At 40.2% G+C, this 16,739-nt stretch overlaps 1 long non-coding RNA gene across 1 annotated transcript in view; it reads right to left on the bottom strand.

Annotated features, from left to right (window-relative positions):
* Positions 1-16,739, bottom strand: part of LOC110262179 — a 77,447-nt gene that overhangs the window by 39,281 nt on the left and 21,427 nt on the right. Inside the window, exon 4 of the long non-coding RNA XR_002346847.1 lies at positions 87-341. This is a non-coding gene — a long non-coding RNA (uncharacterized LOC110262179). The remainder of the gene's footprint in view (positions 1-86; positions 342-16,739) is intronic.

Raw genomic sequence — 16,739 nt, 5'->3', positions numbered from 1 at the left:
TTATTTTACACCATTTATCAGACCTCTCTTTCTTCCTTATAATCGTCTCATTTTTTAAGACCAGCATTATTGTTTCTCCAACTTACCTGGCTGGACCATTTCTGCTTCTTTATCAATTCCTCTTCTGTCTCCATGGCCACAGCAGGGCTAAACCCTCTGCTTTCTTCCCCACTTCACGCTTGCTGTCCTTTGTTTATCTGCTGTGCTGATCCTGGGCTTGTTTCCCCAGTTCTGCTCCCTGTGCAGACCGTCTTTCTGTCTTTCCAGGAGGTGGCTGTCAGCTGGCTTCATTTGGTTAGCCAAAATGGGGCACTTGAGGGAGCAGGGGATGAGGAGAGCCCCTGAGGAAGAAGAGGATAAAGGATGAGAGAAACCACAGTATTTCTCTGCCTCCTTCTCTCTGCCTTGGATGCTGTCTGTGATGTCTTAACCAGAGCTGGATAACTCAGGATGGCTTCACTCACACTTCTGGTAGTTTGTTTTGATTGTTGCTGGGTTCTCCTCCATGCACCCTCTCATCTCTCAGCAGACTAGCCTGGGCTTTTTCAGTCTGAAGGTTTCAAGAGGGCAAGACTGTAACTGCAAGATGTCTTAAGGCCTGTGGGTTCCAGAATTCACACAATGTCACCTTCACCACATTCTACCGGTCAAATCAATTTACAAGGTCATCCCTTAAAAGTCTATCCCTCAAAGGGATAGAAAAACAGACTTTAATTCTTGATGAGAAGAACAGCGATAATATATTGCAAAAGGGAGTTCCCCTTGTGGGTGAGTGTGTTAAGAACCCAACTAGTATCCATGAGCATGTGGGTTCAATCCCTGGCCTTGCTCAGTGGGCTAAGAATCCAGCATTGCTGTGAGCTGTGGTGTAGTTTGCAGATGTAGCTCCAATTCGACCCCTAACCTGGGAACTTCCAGATGCCATAGTGAAGCCCTAAAAAGCAAATATATATATATCTGCAAAGGTCCTGGACACAAGGGAATGGTCACTGGGGGCCATTATTATAACAATATTCTTCACTCCATCCCTCCAGAAACACCATCCCCATCCTTGCCACACACACTTTCTAATCTCTAGATTGCCCCCAATTTATCTCCTTAGTTCCTTTATTACTTATTTAATCAGTTCTTTGCACCCAATTGCTTCGCTTTCCATGGTCCTGGTTTGATCCTAAAGATACATCATCTTTCTTATTTTAACAGTGAACTCAAATCTGAATCCAAGATTGCTCTCTCATTCAAAATCCAGTCCTAAATTTCCATACTTCTGCCTGTATTTCCTCTTCATCACCTAGATCTGGCATATCCAAAATTTAAGTTATAATCCTCTCCCCTAAGCAATGACCATTGTCATTTTCTCTATACCCTAAAGCATTTTTGTACTGTCTATGGCTGCTTTCACAGGACAAGGACAAGACTGAGCAGTTGCAACAGCAACTGTATCCCCTGCAAAGTTAAAGGTATTTACTATCTGACTTTTTCCTGGAACAGTTTGCCAGCTTCTATTCCAAAATTCCTATTCTGGAATTCCTGTTGTGGCTTAGTGGTAATGAAACTGACTAGAATCCATGAGGATGTGGGTTCCATCCCTGGCCTCCCAGTGGGTTGGGAATCCGGCATTGTCGTGAGCTGTGGTATAGGTCGCAGATGCAGCTCGGATCCCCCATTGCTGTGGCTGTGGTATAGGCTGGCAGCTGTACCTCTGATTCAACCCCAGCCTGGGAACTTCCATATGCCGCATTTGAGGCCCTAAAAAGCAAATAAAGTAAAAATAAAAAATAAATAACTCCTATCCTTCTTTTTCTTTTTCACGTACAATCATGGAGCAAGTATTACCAATTGCAGTTCAGGCTCTCTTTATTTCTAAGTTATTTCACTATTATCTCTCCCTGTTTCCAATCTCCTGATCTGTTCTACATATCTCAACTAAATTGATTGTTGCAAAATGCCATTTTAATTTTCACGTACAATTCTACAGTGACTTTTTTATGTATCTGATAATTATAAACTTCTTCTACCAAATTACCTCAACTGACCCAACAAAATTTAATTTGTACTTTTCCCAAACCATCTTCTCCAATCTAGTGCTTTTTCTCTTACTTGATTTCAGAGCCTATGAATACAAGAATTTTGTTTCATTGCTTTATAGCGTTAGCACCAAGCACACTGACTGGCATATGGTGACCAGGAATGTGTACTGAATAAATGCTCCCCCTGAAAATTACTGATTTTATTTCATTTTGTATTACTTTATTTATATACCTCTTCTCCTAGGATGCCCTCTCCACTCTTTTCTTTCTATCCAAACTGTTGTCTTAAGCCTCAGCTTCTCTCCAAACTGTCCTAAACTTAATGATCTCTTCCTTCATTTAAATGCTATGACAGTAAAAATCCATTACCATCCATCTACCACCACCCCATATACAAGAGGATATGGAATTAGTCACAATATTGATTCTTGAGACAGTAAGAACATGCCATGTGTTTAACTATGCACAATTTGTAACATCCTTTGACATACCTTACAGTTAGTTGTCCTTTGAGATATTGATTTTCCTTGATTAGTGACTTGCCCACAACTACCAAGCTAGTAACTATTAAGAGCCAGAACAACAGTTTCTAAACATTAAGTTATAAGTCCAAGACTCTAATAAGGCTTTCTAGGAAATAGATGAATTGGGTAACATAAAAATGCATTCTTCATTTTTTTGTAAACTGGAAGGTAGAATTATTCAAATAGCAGAAAGAGTTGGGGAGTTCCCGTCATGGTGCAGCAGAAACAAATCCAACTAGGAACCATGAGGTTGCGGGTTTGATCCCTGGCCTCACTCAGTGGATTGGGGATCCGGTGTTGCCATGAACTATGGTGTAGGTCGCAGACGTGGCTTGGATCTGACGTTGCTGTGGCTGTGGCATAGGCCGGCAGCTGTAGCTCCCGTTAGACCCCTAGCCTGGGAACCTCCATATGCCGTGGGTGCGGCCCTAAAAGGACAAGAGACAAAAAAAAAAAAAAAAAGGAGTTGGGAAAAATAGAAAACATTGATTCATAGAGTATTACTCAAAATAGTTCACTTATACAGAATCTGGAAATGACAAATTTCTCCTTTCAATGTTTGTGAACAAAATTCTGAGGCTATAACAGACATCCTTGGAAATTAATTCTTTAAAATATTGGTGTGCTGGGTCAATTTCTTAAAAGCTTGAGAGGGCAGATGATTATATGGTTAGGAATTTCACAGTCCAAGTGTTAGCTCCTTGGTAGCTTGAAATCAGTCATTGTGTAAATACTTACATGGAAATCGGCAAATGATATGAATCAAGACTTTTTAAAAGAGTTTTCCAGCATACTACTAGATGCGTGGATTGCATACATTCATGAAAAAAGGGAAAGAGAGACAATACAATGTTATATTGTATATTAATTTCGGGTGTACAGCATTTGGGTTACGTCCATGTCTTGGCTATTATAAGTGGTGCTGTTATGAACACTGGAGTGCATGCATCTTTTCGAATTAGTGCTTTTGGTTTTTCCAAGAGTGGAATTGCTGAATCATATGGTAGCTCTATTTTAATTTTTTAATTTTTTTTTTAATTTTTCCATTTTTTTTTTACTTTTAATGGCCATCTGCAGTGATGGAATTTCCCCGGCTAGTGGTCAAATTGGAGCTGCAGCTACCAGTCTATGCCACAGCCACAGCCACAACAGTGCGGGATCCAAGCTGCATCTGTGACCCATATATATCACAGCTCACAGTAACGTCCTTAACCCACCAAGCAAGGGCGGAGATCGAACCCACATCCTCATGAATAATGGTCGGGTTCATTACTGCTGAGCCGTAACATGAACTCCTGTTTTTAGTTATTGAGAACCTCCATTCTGTTTCCATAGTGGCTGCACCAATTTACATTGGTAACAACAGTGTACAAGGGTTCTCTTTTCTCTGCATCCTCTCCACCATTTATTATTCGTAAACTTTTTAATAATAGCCATTCTGACAGGTTATGAGATGATATCTCGTTGTAGATTTGATTTACATTCCTCTAGTAAATAGTCATGGTAAGTATATTTTCATGGGCCTGTTAGCCATCTGAATGTCTCCTTTGGGGAGAAAATGTTTATTCAGGTCTTCTGCCCATGTTTTGATTAAGTTGTTCCTGTTTTTGATACTGAGTTGTTTGAACTATTTATATATTTTGAATATTAATCCCTTGTTGGTAGCACCATTTGCAAAGATTTTCTCCCATTCCATAGGTTGTATTTTTGTTGTTCTTTTGTCTTTTGTTGTGTAAAATGTCTAAGATTTAATTATGTTCCATCTGTTTATTTATTTATTTATTTATTTATTGTCTTTTTGCTATTTCTTGGGCCGCTCCCGCGGCATATGGAGGTTCCCAGGCTAGGGGTCCAATCGGAGCTGTAGCCACGGGCCTACACCAGAGCCACAGCAACTCGGGATCCGAGCCGCGTCTGCAACCTACACCACAGCTCACGGCAACGCCGGATCGTTAACCCACTGAGCAAGGGCAGGGACCGAACCCTCAACCTCATGGTTCCTAGTCGGATTCGTTAACCACTGCGCCACGACGGGAACTCCCCATCTGATTTATTTTTGCTTTTATTTCTTTTGCATCAGGAGAAAGATTTTTTAAAAATGTTGCTATGATTTATGTCAAAGACTGTTCTGCCTATGTTCTCCTCTAGGAGTTTTATGGTGTCCATTCTTACATTTAATTCTTTAAACCATTTTGAGTTTATCTTTTTATATGGTGTAAGGGAATGTTCTACCTCATTGTTTTACATGTGACTGTCCAGTTTTTCCAGCACCACTTATTGAAAAGTCTTTCTCCATTTTATATTCTTACTTCTTTGTTATAATTTAACTGACCATAGGTGTGTAGGTGTATTTCTGGACTCTCTATTCTGTTCCACTGATCTATGTGTCTCTTTTTTGTGCCAATACCACACTACTTTGATGACTATAGCTTTCTAATATAGTCTGAAGTCTGAGAATGTGATACCTCCAGTTTTGATCTTTTGTCTCAAGATTACTTTGGCAATTCTGGGTCTTTCGTGGCCCCATATAAATTTTAGGCTAATCTTTTCTAATTACGTGAAAAATGTCATGGTATTTTGATAGGGAGTGCATTCAATTTTGTAGATTGCTTTGAGTAATATCACTATTTTAAACAATATAAATCTTTCCAATCCAAGAGCATGGGATATATTTCCATTTGTTTGTGTCATTTTCAATTTCCTTCATTTGTGTTTCATAATTTTCTGAATATAGGTCCTTCACATCCTTGGTTAGGTTTATTCTTGGGTATTTTGTTCTTTTGATGTGATTTTAAATAGTTTTGTTTTTTTTTTTTTTTTTACTTTCTCTTTCTGCTATTTCATTGTTAACATATAGAGATACAATGTATTTCTCTATATTAATCGTATATCCTGAAACCTTGCTGAGGTTTTTTGTTCTAACAGTTTTAGGGAGGAGACCTTAGGGTACCCCATGTAAAGTATCATGTCATCTGCAAACAGTGACATTTTACCTCTTCCCTTCCAATTTGGACACCAAATTCTTTTTTTGCTGTGACTAGGACTCCCAATACTATCTTAAATAGAAGCAGCAAGAGTGGGCATCCTTGGCTTGTTCCTGAATTTAGCAGAAAGGCTTTCAGCTTTTTACAGGTTGAGTATTATGTTGACTATGAGTTTGCCATAAATGGCCTATATTATGTTGGGATATATTCCCTCTATACCCACCTTTATGAGTATCATGAATTGAAATGCTTTTTCTGAGTCTGTTAAGGTGCTCATGTGATTTTTATCCTTCCTTTTCTTAGTGTGGTACATCACATTGATTGATTTGTGAATGTTAAACCATCCTTGTGACCCTGGAATAAATCCAAATTGTTCATGGTATATGATCCTTTTTATACATGTTGAATTTGGTTTGGCTAATATTTTGTTTAGAATTTTTGTGTCAACATTCATTAAATATGTTGGCTGTAATTTTTGTGTGTGTGGTTTTTTGTCTGGTTTTGTTATCAGGGTAATGGTGACCTTATAGAATGAATTTGAGAGTGCTCCCTTCCCTTCAATTTTTTGAAATAATTTGAGAAGGGTAGTTTTAAATTCTTCTTTGTATGTATATTTTGTAGACTTCTTGCGTGAAGCCATCTAGTCTTGAACTTTTATTTCCTGGGATTTTTTTTAATTACAAATTCAGCTTAACTTCTAATGATCAGTCTGTTCAAATTGTCTGTTTCTTCTTGACTCAGCCTTGGCATGCTGTATGTTTCTAGAAATTTATCCATTTCTTCTAGGTTGCCTAATTTGTTGTCATAGAACTCTTTACAGTATTCTCTTATGATTTTTTTTTTGTATGTCTGTGGTATCAATTGTTATACCCCTTTTTAACTTCCTATTTTGTTTATTTGGGTCCTCTCTCTTTTCTTCCTGATGAGCCTGGCTAAAGGTTTATCAGTTTTGTTTATCTTTTCAAAAAGACCAACACTTGGTTTCATTGATCTTTTCTATTGTTTTTTTTTATCTCTGTTTTATTTATTTCCTCTCTGATCTTTCTTACTTCCTTCCTTTTACTGACTCTGAGCTTTGTTCTTCTTTCTCTGATTCTTTTAGGTGGTAGGATAGGTTGTTCATTTGAAATTGTTCTTGTGTCTTGAGGAAAGCCTGTATCACTATGAACTTCCCCATAGAACTACTTTTGCTACATCCCATAGATTTTGGAAAGTTGTATTTCCATTTTCCTTTGTCTTGAAGTTTCTGATTTCCTCTTTGATTTCATCATTGATTCATCTGTTTTTTAGTACCATGTTTTCTAGTCTCTGCATGTTTGTTCCTTTGCCTTTTTCTTTCTGTAGTCAATTTCTAGTTTCCTACAGCTAAGGTCAGAAAAAAGTTCTTGACATAATGTTCACCCTCCTTGCTGAGGTTTTTTTGGTAGCCTAGTATGTGTTCTATCCTAAAGAACCTTCCATGTATGTTTGAAAAGCATGTGTATTCTTCTGCTTTTAAGGAGATACCTATTAAATCCAACTGGCCTATTGTGCTATTTAAGACCACTCTTGCCTTATTGATTTTCTGTCTGGATGATCTGTCCATTGATGTCAGTGGGAATGAATGTAATATCCTCTTCTTATATTGGTTGCTTTATCATTATATAATACCCTCCTTGGTCATGTGTTATAGCCTTCTTTAAAAATTATATTTTGTTGAAATGACTATTGCTACTCCTACTCTCTTGTCATTTCCATTTGTATGAAGTATCTTCTTCCACCGTATTACTTTCAATCTGTATGTGTCTTTAGCCCAGAAGTGAGTTTCTCACAAACAGTATATTGAAGGTCTTGTTTTTTAAATCTAATCAACCACCATATGTCTTTTCATCTGAGCATTTAGTTCATTGATATTTAAAGTAATTATTGATAGGTATGTACTTATTGTCAATTTATTACTTGTTTGCAGGTTGTGTTTGAAGTTTTGTCTGTTCATTTCTTTTTCTTTTTGTTTCTCCCTTTGTGGTTTAATGATTTCCTTTAACAGTATTCTTGAGCTCCTTTCTTTTTTGTTTTTGTGTATCTATTGTGGGTTTTTGATTTGCTGCTACCTTGGGTTCATATATGTTGACCCATAATTGTATTTACTTGATTTAAACTGATAGTCATTAAAATTAAAATACATTCTGAAACATTTACATTTTTTGATCTCCTTTCCCATAGTTTGTGTTTTTGATGTTTTGATTACATCCTCAATCTTATCTCTTTACTCTTTATTGTATTTATAATTGCTTTAAAATTTTTTTGTCTTTTAATCTTCCTACTGGCTTACTTGAATAATCTTCAATCCTTACTATATATATGCCTTTCCTATTTGGCATTTCCCTCTCCTATAGATTCTTACTTGTTTTCCACTTGGAAAGTATGCTTTAACATTTATTTAAGAGTAGATTTAGTATTGATGAACTCTTAGTTTTTGCTTGTCTGAGTTCTTTATCCTTTTATTCCTAATGAAAGTCTTACAGGGTAGAACATCCTGGGTTGCAGCACTGTTTCCATTCAGTACTTTGAATATATCATGCCACTCCCTTCTGCCCAGCAAAATTTCTGCAGAGTATTTAGCTGACAGGATTCTGGGCATTCCCTTGTATATGACTCTGTTTTTCTCTTGCTGACTTTAAAATTGTCTCTCTCTTTTTTTTCTTTCTTTCTTTCTTTTTTTTTTTTTTTTTTCCTCTAGAGCCTCACCTGCGGGATATGGAAGTGCCCAGCTTGGGGGTCGAACTGGAGCTGTAGCAACCTACAAAACAGCTCAGAGCAACTCTGGATCCTTAACCCACTGAGCAAGGCCAGGGATTGAACCCTTATCCTCATGGGTGCTAGTAGGGTTCATAACCTGCTGAACCACAGGAAGAACTCCCTAGAGTTTTCTCTTTAACTTTTGCCATTTTAATTATGTATGATATGTCTTGGTGTGAGTCTGTTTTGGTTCATCTTGTTTGAGACTCTGTGCTTCCTGTACCTGGATAGCTGATTCCTTCTTTAGGTTTGGGAAATTTTTAGGCATAATTTATTCAAATAAATTTTTGACCACTTTGTCTCTCTCTTCTCTTTCTAGAAACCCTATAATACTAATGTTAGCATTTTTGATGTTATCCCAGAGACCTCATATGTTGTACTTAAGGTTTTTTGGGCTTTTTGTTTTTTCATTTTTGTCTATTGTTTTGATTGGGTGATTTCCATTATTCTATCTTCCAGGTCACTTATGTGTTTTCCTGTGTCATTTATTTTGCTATCCACTGTTTCTAGAGTATTTTTTATTTTAGACATTAAATTACTTTGTTTGGATTGAATCTTCCTTATATTTTCTAGTTCCTTTTTGTGTGTGTGTGTCTTTTTGCCTTTTCTAGGGCTATACCTGCAGCATATGGAGGTTCCCAGGCTAGGGGTCAAAACGGAGCTGTAGCGGCCAGCCTACACCAGGGCGACAGCAACATGGGATCTGAGCTGTGTCTGTAACCTACACCACAGCTCACGGCAATGCTGGATCCTTAACCCACTGAGCAAGGCCAAGGATTGAACCCGCAACCTCATGGTTCCTAGTCGGATTCGTTAACCACTGAGCCATGATGGGAACTCCTCTAGTTCCTTTTTTAAATGAATTATGTTTAGAGCAATGCTCTTCCCTAATTCAAGTGGCATTTTTATTGCCAATATTTTGAATTCTTTGGTAAATTGTTTATTTTTGTTTCATTATTTGCCTTTTCAGGAGTTTTGCTCTTTCAGTGGAAAGTAGCTTGTCTGCCTTTTCATTTTACTCAACTTTCTCTGAATTTAGGTGAAACACTTTCCTATTGTCATCTTAAAGAGGTATTCTTATGTGGGAATGTCCTTATGTAGACTGCATGTGCCCAATGCCTTTGGTGAGCAGGGATGAGGTCTGCTCCCAAGTTGCTGGATCAGAAGTCCTGAGGGTCGGGCTCAAGATAGCTCGGTTGCCCCAAAGGAGGGGAGCATGGAAGCAAATGGGGCTCATATACTTACAAAGGTCCAATGCCCTGCCTGTGTAGGCATCTGTGGCTGCATTCAGATACAGCCCATGGTTGCGTCTTTCCTCTAGTATGGCTGCCTCAAGTCTAGTACTAGGCTGTGGTGTGGAGTGAGCAGGGCCTAAGTGTTCACTCAGCTTAGGCTAGGACCCACAGTGAGGCTGTTATGGGAATTCTGGCAGCTGCACTGCCATCAGAACTGCTTCTGGAGTGCCACTTGAGTAAGGACCAACAGTGGCCACTGCTGCTTCACCTAAGCTATACCCTGGCACTTTGGGTTACCTCTGCATCATGTCTTTTCCAGATCAAGGATCTCTAAATCCAGTGCCTCACTGCGGTGCAGAAAGAGCATCACCAGGGTGTTCACTCAGCTTGAACTGGGAAATGCAGTGAAGTAGCAAGGTGGCAATAGCTAGGCCAGACCTCTCGATGCCCTGCCTGGGGTCATATCAGCCCCCAGGTACTCCTCACAAATAGAGCCTAGGCTTCTCCAGCCTTTCTATTTCTCTAAATGGTTCTCCAAGCAGCCAAGGGAACTTGTCTCCTACCCAAAGGACCTCAAAACTGGGACAACCAGTTTGTGACTTGACCCACTCATTCCCCAGGGCAGGTGTCCACATATGGGATCTCCCTTTTCCTCTCAGTCCCTCCCAAGAGCATAGGTCTCAACCCATTGTTTTTCTTCCCATCCTATCTGATTATGTGCATATCTTTCATACAGCTTTGGTTGCACAGAAGTCCTTTTCCCCGTTTCCAGCTGGTTTTCTCTGAGAATTGTTCCATGTGTAGATATATTTTTGATGTGATAGTGGGAGGAGGTGAGCTCCACATCCTCTTACTCTGGCATCTTGACCTCCTTCTCTCTTGCACATTACTGGTCTTAAGCCAGAATTTTGTAAGGCAAAATACTCAGTACTGGTCTCTTAATCTATTAATCACTTTTGAGGTTGTGAGTTCTCTAAGAGCTAAGTTTCTACTATATTAATAGGGTTCTCTTGGTGCTTTGAAATGAAAACACAGTGCCTGTGTTTGCTGCTCTGTCCTCCCTCCCGAACAGTTCTTGGTGTATCCCTGAGAGTAATCTGGGCAAGTGCACAAAAAGAAAATTACAGCAAGCTTCTTGTGTCATATTCCACAAAAGGAAAAAACTTCTACACTTCCAGGGCTCAGAAGCAAAAGTTAATTTTTAATTCAAGTTTATGCTCCCCTTAGGGGAAAAGCTGTCCAGTGAATTAGATAATTTTCAAAATATGCTAGCAGAAATGAAAATCTGGAAACTTGGAGGAAAATGAACACAATAACAAATGGTAAGTTTTCTGTCATAAACAACACTGGCTCTTGAGAATTGGAGAGGGAGGCATACAGCTTAATTAGGAAGAGTCCTCCCAGAATACCAATGGTCTCCCAAATGCTCTGCTTAGTTTGCCATGGGCCATTGTCTTTCTCCATAAATTTAAATTAGCATCTGCAGCCACTCTCCTAGAAATAAAGACTTTAGCTCTATGCCCCATTTTGAACACCCACTGGTCACGAACTAAATTTAAATCATGAATGGAGTATTTAAAGGTTGATAATCATCACTTAACATCACTTCAGCAGTGAAACTGAAACCCCCTGAACAAAATTCTGCTGTATAGCCAAGAGTACCATGGTTAGGTTCCAGCTTAATAAAATTATATCTAGCATTTGTAACTTTAAATGCCTTTAGGCCTTTTTTTCAGGTGATGTTATTGTATAGGTCTATGTGACACTGAGCATAAAGTGATTAACAATAAAATCTTGAGCTGATTTGTAGGGGAAGGGTAAGCAACAGAGTCCCATGGGACGTGTCATGGTCTTGCTCCAGTTGGGGGAGAGAGAGATCTCTTTTTTCTTTTCTTCTCTAACATCAAACAGGAAGTAACTCTTCTGTCCCCAAATAGTTCTTAACTCTCTATCCCAAAGAAAACAGATTCCACTGACAAAAAGTTCAGTAGCCAGTGAGATCACAGAGCCAGAAGCATATATGCTAGGGAGCAATCCATAGTGATGTCTGAGGTTAACAAATTAACTTTGTTACACCTGTGACATCTAACAGTACTTGCAGCTACAGTTGGCCATGCAATGGAAGGGTATGGTTGAGAGGAGTAATCTTGTTATTAGACAATCACAAATCTGCTAAGCCCCAGAAATCATACAGACTTTATTTTCCATATCAGTTTACAGGCATTGTTCCCATTGGAAAGCCAACAGGGCTCCCCGAAGAAGACCGAACATCCTGCAATTGAGATTAGCTAAGATTGAGCACCTAGAGTATGATGATTTGGTGTGTCATTATGCTCTTGAGGGGTGGGAGAGACTAAAAGGGGATATTGTGGGAGAAAAATCCCATCCTGTAGCCTAGGGAAGACAGAAATACCTAGAGGAGTTAAAAATGCCTCATCAGAAGAAGGTTCACCTTCATTTTTATTTTTCCTTCCCACATAGAAAGATTTAGCCAACTCACTAATATCCTGGAAGCAAGAAGCAAGCATCTCAGCTCAGGGTAGACCTGGAGCCAAGAACAATAGGCTGACAATCAAGGTTCATCTGACTAATGTGTGCCAGTCTTTTACATGATCCTGAGAGGTGAGCTACTCTAGGTGACCCAGATGCCCCCATGAGCAATTCCAGCAACTTCCAGAAGCCCTACTGACTATTAACTAGATCTGCTTTGTGTCTAATATCTGGTGGCACCTAATATCCTGAAAGTATGTTATTATCATATACGGAAGCACTAATGCTTTCCTCACTGAATGCTCAGAAATAGATGAGAAGTGGCTACTACGATCTCAGAAACTGGGGAAAGCTTCTGGGATGCCCTCAGAGTTCTGAGGTGAGAGAAATAAACCAGCCCATTCATTCCATCAGAAACTGAACGGGAAATTTTTTTTTTTTTTTTTTTTTGTAAGTAGTCTGAAAGTTGTTAAGGAAGGAAGATGAGACCAAGAAGAAGTCACAACCACTCTACAAATTGTTGTGGTATTGTCACGTCTCTGAATTATTTCTCTCAATTCTTGCCCACATGCAGTAAGGATTTAGAGGTGTGGGCAGGCTGGCCGAGGACTTTCTGTCTGCTTAGTGCTGCAGCGGTCTTGGATAGAGCCAGTGGTCTTGCAGCACAGGGTGCAGCAGCAGGCTCTCTAGGCAGGATCGTTCAGTTCAGGGTGGGAGCAGCGCTGAGTCCAAGTCATTTCCCCTAAACCGACAATGCCTCAGGTAGAAAGTTACAGGTCTTTCTGGGGCACTTGTAGTGAACTGTTCCCAGTCCAGCTCCCAGAGGGAAAAACATTCCTGCCACAGGTTGCATCAGAGATCCAATCAGGCTTGCGTCAAGTTTGTAGCAGTGTACAGCAAATTTTATTTAAGCCCTCAGAGAGCAGGCCACCTGGCATAGAGACTGCCCTCTTACAACTGGGTCTTTCCTTATATCCCCGTACATTGGACATGTGTTGGGGATCCAAATTCTCCTGCCCCAGGCACACTAATTTTTCCTGTTCCAGCCCCCCTGCACCATGTATAAGGGTTGGGTGTTGATTGATCTCTGTATGGGGGCATGTTTTTGATCCTCTGATTGGTTTTGGGCAGGATGCCTTATCTCTGTGGGGTATAGGTTATAGGAAGGCTCACCCAAGAGCATGTCTCATTTGTATAGGGAAGTGCTCCAAAGAGGATGCCTCTGGTATCTGCCTGTGTCCTTATTGTGTGATCACAGGCCTCCTGTTTTGGGTAACGAGAAACGGCCTATTCTGAATCACCTGCGTCTGATTCCCTATCTTATCCCACCTAACAGTATCCACAGATCAGTAAACAGTTTGAGGAACCCACTGTAGTTTATGACTCATAATCCTACAAATCTGTAATTGCTATAAACATAGGTATGGGTAGATATATGCACACACCACAAGGCCTGATGCAGGTAGAACTGAGACAAAAATATGACTACTGTTATCAATAATTAGTTTTGGAGTTCCCATCGTGGCTTAGCAGTAACAAATCCAACTAGTATCCACAAGGATACGGGTTGAATCCCTGGCCTTGCTCAGTGGGTTAAGGATCCAGCATTGCTGCGAGCTGTGGTATGGGTTGTAGAGGCAGCTCAGATCCTGTATTGCTGTGGCTGTGGCATAGGCCGCAGCTGCAGCTCCAATTTGACCCCTAGCATGGGAACTGACATATGCCACAGGTGTGGCCCTAAAAAAGAAAAAAACTATTGTTTTAAAACAACATGACACTTCCACTACCAGTACTATCTCAGCTCATATGCAGGGTAAAAGAAATATCTGTGTCATTTGTTGTGTTTCTATCGGTGGTATCGTCTTTGATCTTCCTTCCAAAATAGCACAGGAGTGATCATCATAATCACAAAAAAATACCATAGGGCTTCACAGAATTTAAAATAGCTTCCTGGGATTTCCCTCTGTGATATAGCAGAAACAAATACAACTAGTATCCATGAGGATGTGGATTCAATTCCTGGCCTCGTTCAGTGGGTTGGGGATCCAGCATTGCCATGAGCTGTGGTGTACTTTGCAGATGAGGCTGGAATCCCACTTTGCTGTGGCTGTGGTGCAGGCTGGGAGTTGCAGCTCCAATTTGACCCCTAGCCTGGGAACTTCCACATGCCATAGGGTGCAGCCCTAAAAAGCAAAATAACACAGCTTCCAGAATTCCCTGGTGGCACTTCGGGTTAAGGATCCAGCGTTGTCACTCCTGTTCATTCCCTGGTCTGGGAACTTCCACATGCTGTGGGCATGGCCAAAAACAAACAAACAAACAAAATTAAAATAGCCTCCTATGTGTTATTTAATCCCATAATAGCCCTGTGAGAAAAGCAGACCATCAGGGCAGACATGGTAATGTTAAGAAGAGGAAAAATAGAACAGAAAAGAAGGGGAGAAAGAAGGAAGGGAAAGGAAGAGGGGGGAAACTGCCTTTCAGATCTTCCCGCAATTGAATATCAGTCTTAAACCTAATAATATCTCCTAACAAGTGTTCCGGAGATTAAGTTCCACATAGTTCTTTGGACTGCCCAATTGTGATTGCTCTACAAATTCTAATATCATCATTGCCAAGCTTAGCTAGAAAATTTCTCATAAACTCATATATAAAGTTGGGGAACTTCAGAAAAAACAAAAACAAAACAAACCAAAAAAACAGTAAAGCCCAACGCCAAGAAAGGAAGTTAGGATAGAAAGAAGACAATAAGCACTAACTTGCCTATAGGCTTCATAATCTTTTTCCATGAGGCACTTTTAGCCAAGCAGTAAGCTCTCATGAAGAATGGGGTGTGTGAACACACTGAGAGTCCAGTCCGGGGGCAGAGAAATCCCTCCCATTTTGTCCTCAGCTCAACTCCCAAGATTCCCAGCGTCACAGTGTGAGTCACACTGCAGTTGCCCATGATGTGCCCCTGCACGGATGCCCTCTGCTTCAGCAGGGAATTTCAAGCTCCCGCCTGCCTCTAAGAAGGGGGGAAATCAGTGCAACGTTGTGACCAGATGCAGAAAAGCTGGCAGCCAGAGAAAACAGTAGTGCATTTGACTAATTTTCTTTTGTGGGCTTTTTGCTGTAAAGAAATTGGCCTCCGTGGGTTAAGAGAAATTCAACATTTGCATCCCTTTCTTGAATGTGAGCTCTTTGTTTCCATTTTAATAGGTCGTGGGAAGTTTCCTGCGAATATGTAAACAAGCTTTGTGTTTATTTTAATGACTTTTTCCTCCTGTTTCCGGGCTCTGGGCAACCCCACTTGAATTCTGGTGCTTAGAACAGAACACAACCAAGTTGTAACCCAAGTCTTTCCTTTTGTAAGAGGAAGTGGTGAGATAAATAAAAGGATGGCATTTCCTAGAGCATCTGAATCGCCTATTAACTGCTTAAGAACTAACTCCTCAACAAAAATTAGTCCACTGAACTAGTTTAAAAAAGAAGAAAAAAAAAAATCTTTGAAGTGACTAATTTACAACTTTGAAACCTGAATACCCAGCTAAGAAAGAACCTCTCCCTTTCCTGTTAAATCCTGAATACTGAATCTCTTCTTTACCTCTTAGTGAATCACCTTAAAGTGTTGCCATACTGATTGTCTCTACTCCCTCTCATCTGATTTACAAACCCACTGTAAGCTGGCTTCTGCCTTTACTACCTTACTGGAACTTACAAAGACAGTGGTGAAAATGACCTGCTTATTGATAAATACAGGGAATGTTTTCAAGTATTTATTTTGGTAGATTTCTCTATGGTATTTGAAGATGCCAACCACCTACTCCTTTGAGAAATTTCTCTTCTTTTGTTTTCCATGATACTGCACTCTCCTGATTCTCTCACATCTCAGATCACTTTTTTTTTTCAAGGCAGCAGTTATAAAATCATGTAATATTCTTCAAGAGGAGAGAAAGAGTTAAGGAAACACTTTTTTCATTCGTAACTCCCATCAAGTCTTAGTCTTCATTCCTGAATCCTCTTCCCATCCTCTTAAAAATAGGTGTTCTTTTGTGTTCTCTTCCTCCTCTTTGATGATCTCATTTGTTCTTACATTTTCAATATCACCTCTGCCCAATTTTCACATCTGTATCTCTAGCTTAGACTTCCTTCCTAAGTCTGTATGTCTTTACCTCCCCATCTTGACTGTAGCTATGATTATTGTCAAGAGTTCTCTCTCTGCTCCTGCAGCCAACCTCCTACCTCAAGTGCCCACCACTGCATGTCTTCCTGGGTTCTGCTCCTAGGAGCCACAGGAGCTGGCTTGCCCACATGAGCCAGGTCAGGCCACAGCGGGAGAGTCAGTAGATAAACGTTCCAGACTTCCATCCCTCAGATGGCTAATTTTTGGAGGCATTCTTCGTTCTTCTCAAAAGTCCCTTGTTGCCCATATAAGGTTGGGTTGAATAAGGCACTCTATTGTCACCATCTCATTCTTCTTACTTGGCCACTCATGGTTTGTAGGGTCACTTCCCAAATAGACCACCTGTACCCAAGCTCTTATCTCAGGCATTGCTTTTAAGGAAACCCAAAGGCATTTGGTACCAGGAATGGTCCTGGAAAGCAGACCCTCAAAATGAAATTCCATGGCTAATTTGTCTCCTGAAGCAGGCCCCTCCTCCAGCTGGAGGAGAAGGATGTCTCTTACCTGACAATCTTGTAAAGATCTCACCTGAG

This window comes from Sus scrofa, chromosome 8 (genome assembly GCF_000003025.6).
Source record: "Sus scrofa isolate TJ Tabasco breed Duroc chromosome 8, Sscrofa11.1, whole genome shotgun sequence".
Taxonomy (NCBI): domain Eukaryota; kingdom Metazoa; phylum Chordata; class Mammalia; order Artiodactyla; family Suidae; genus Sus; species Sus scrofa.
This window is presented reverse-complemented; position numbering and strand designations above follow the sequence as displayed.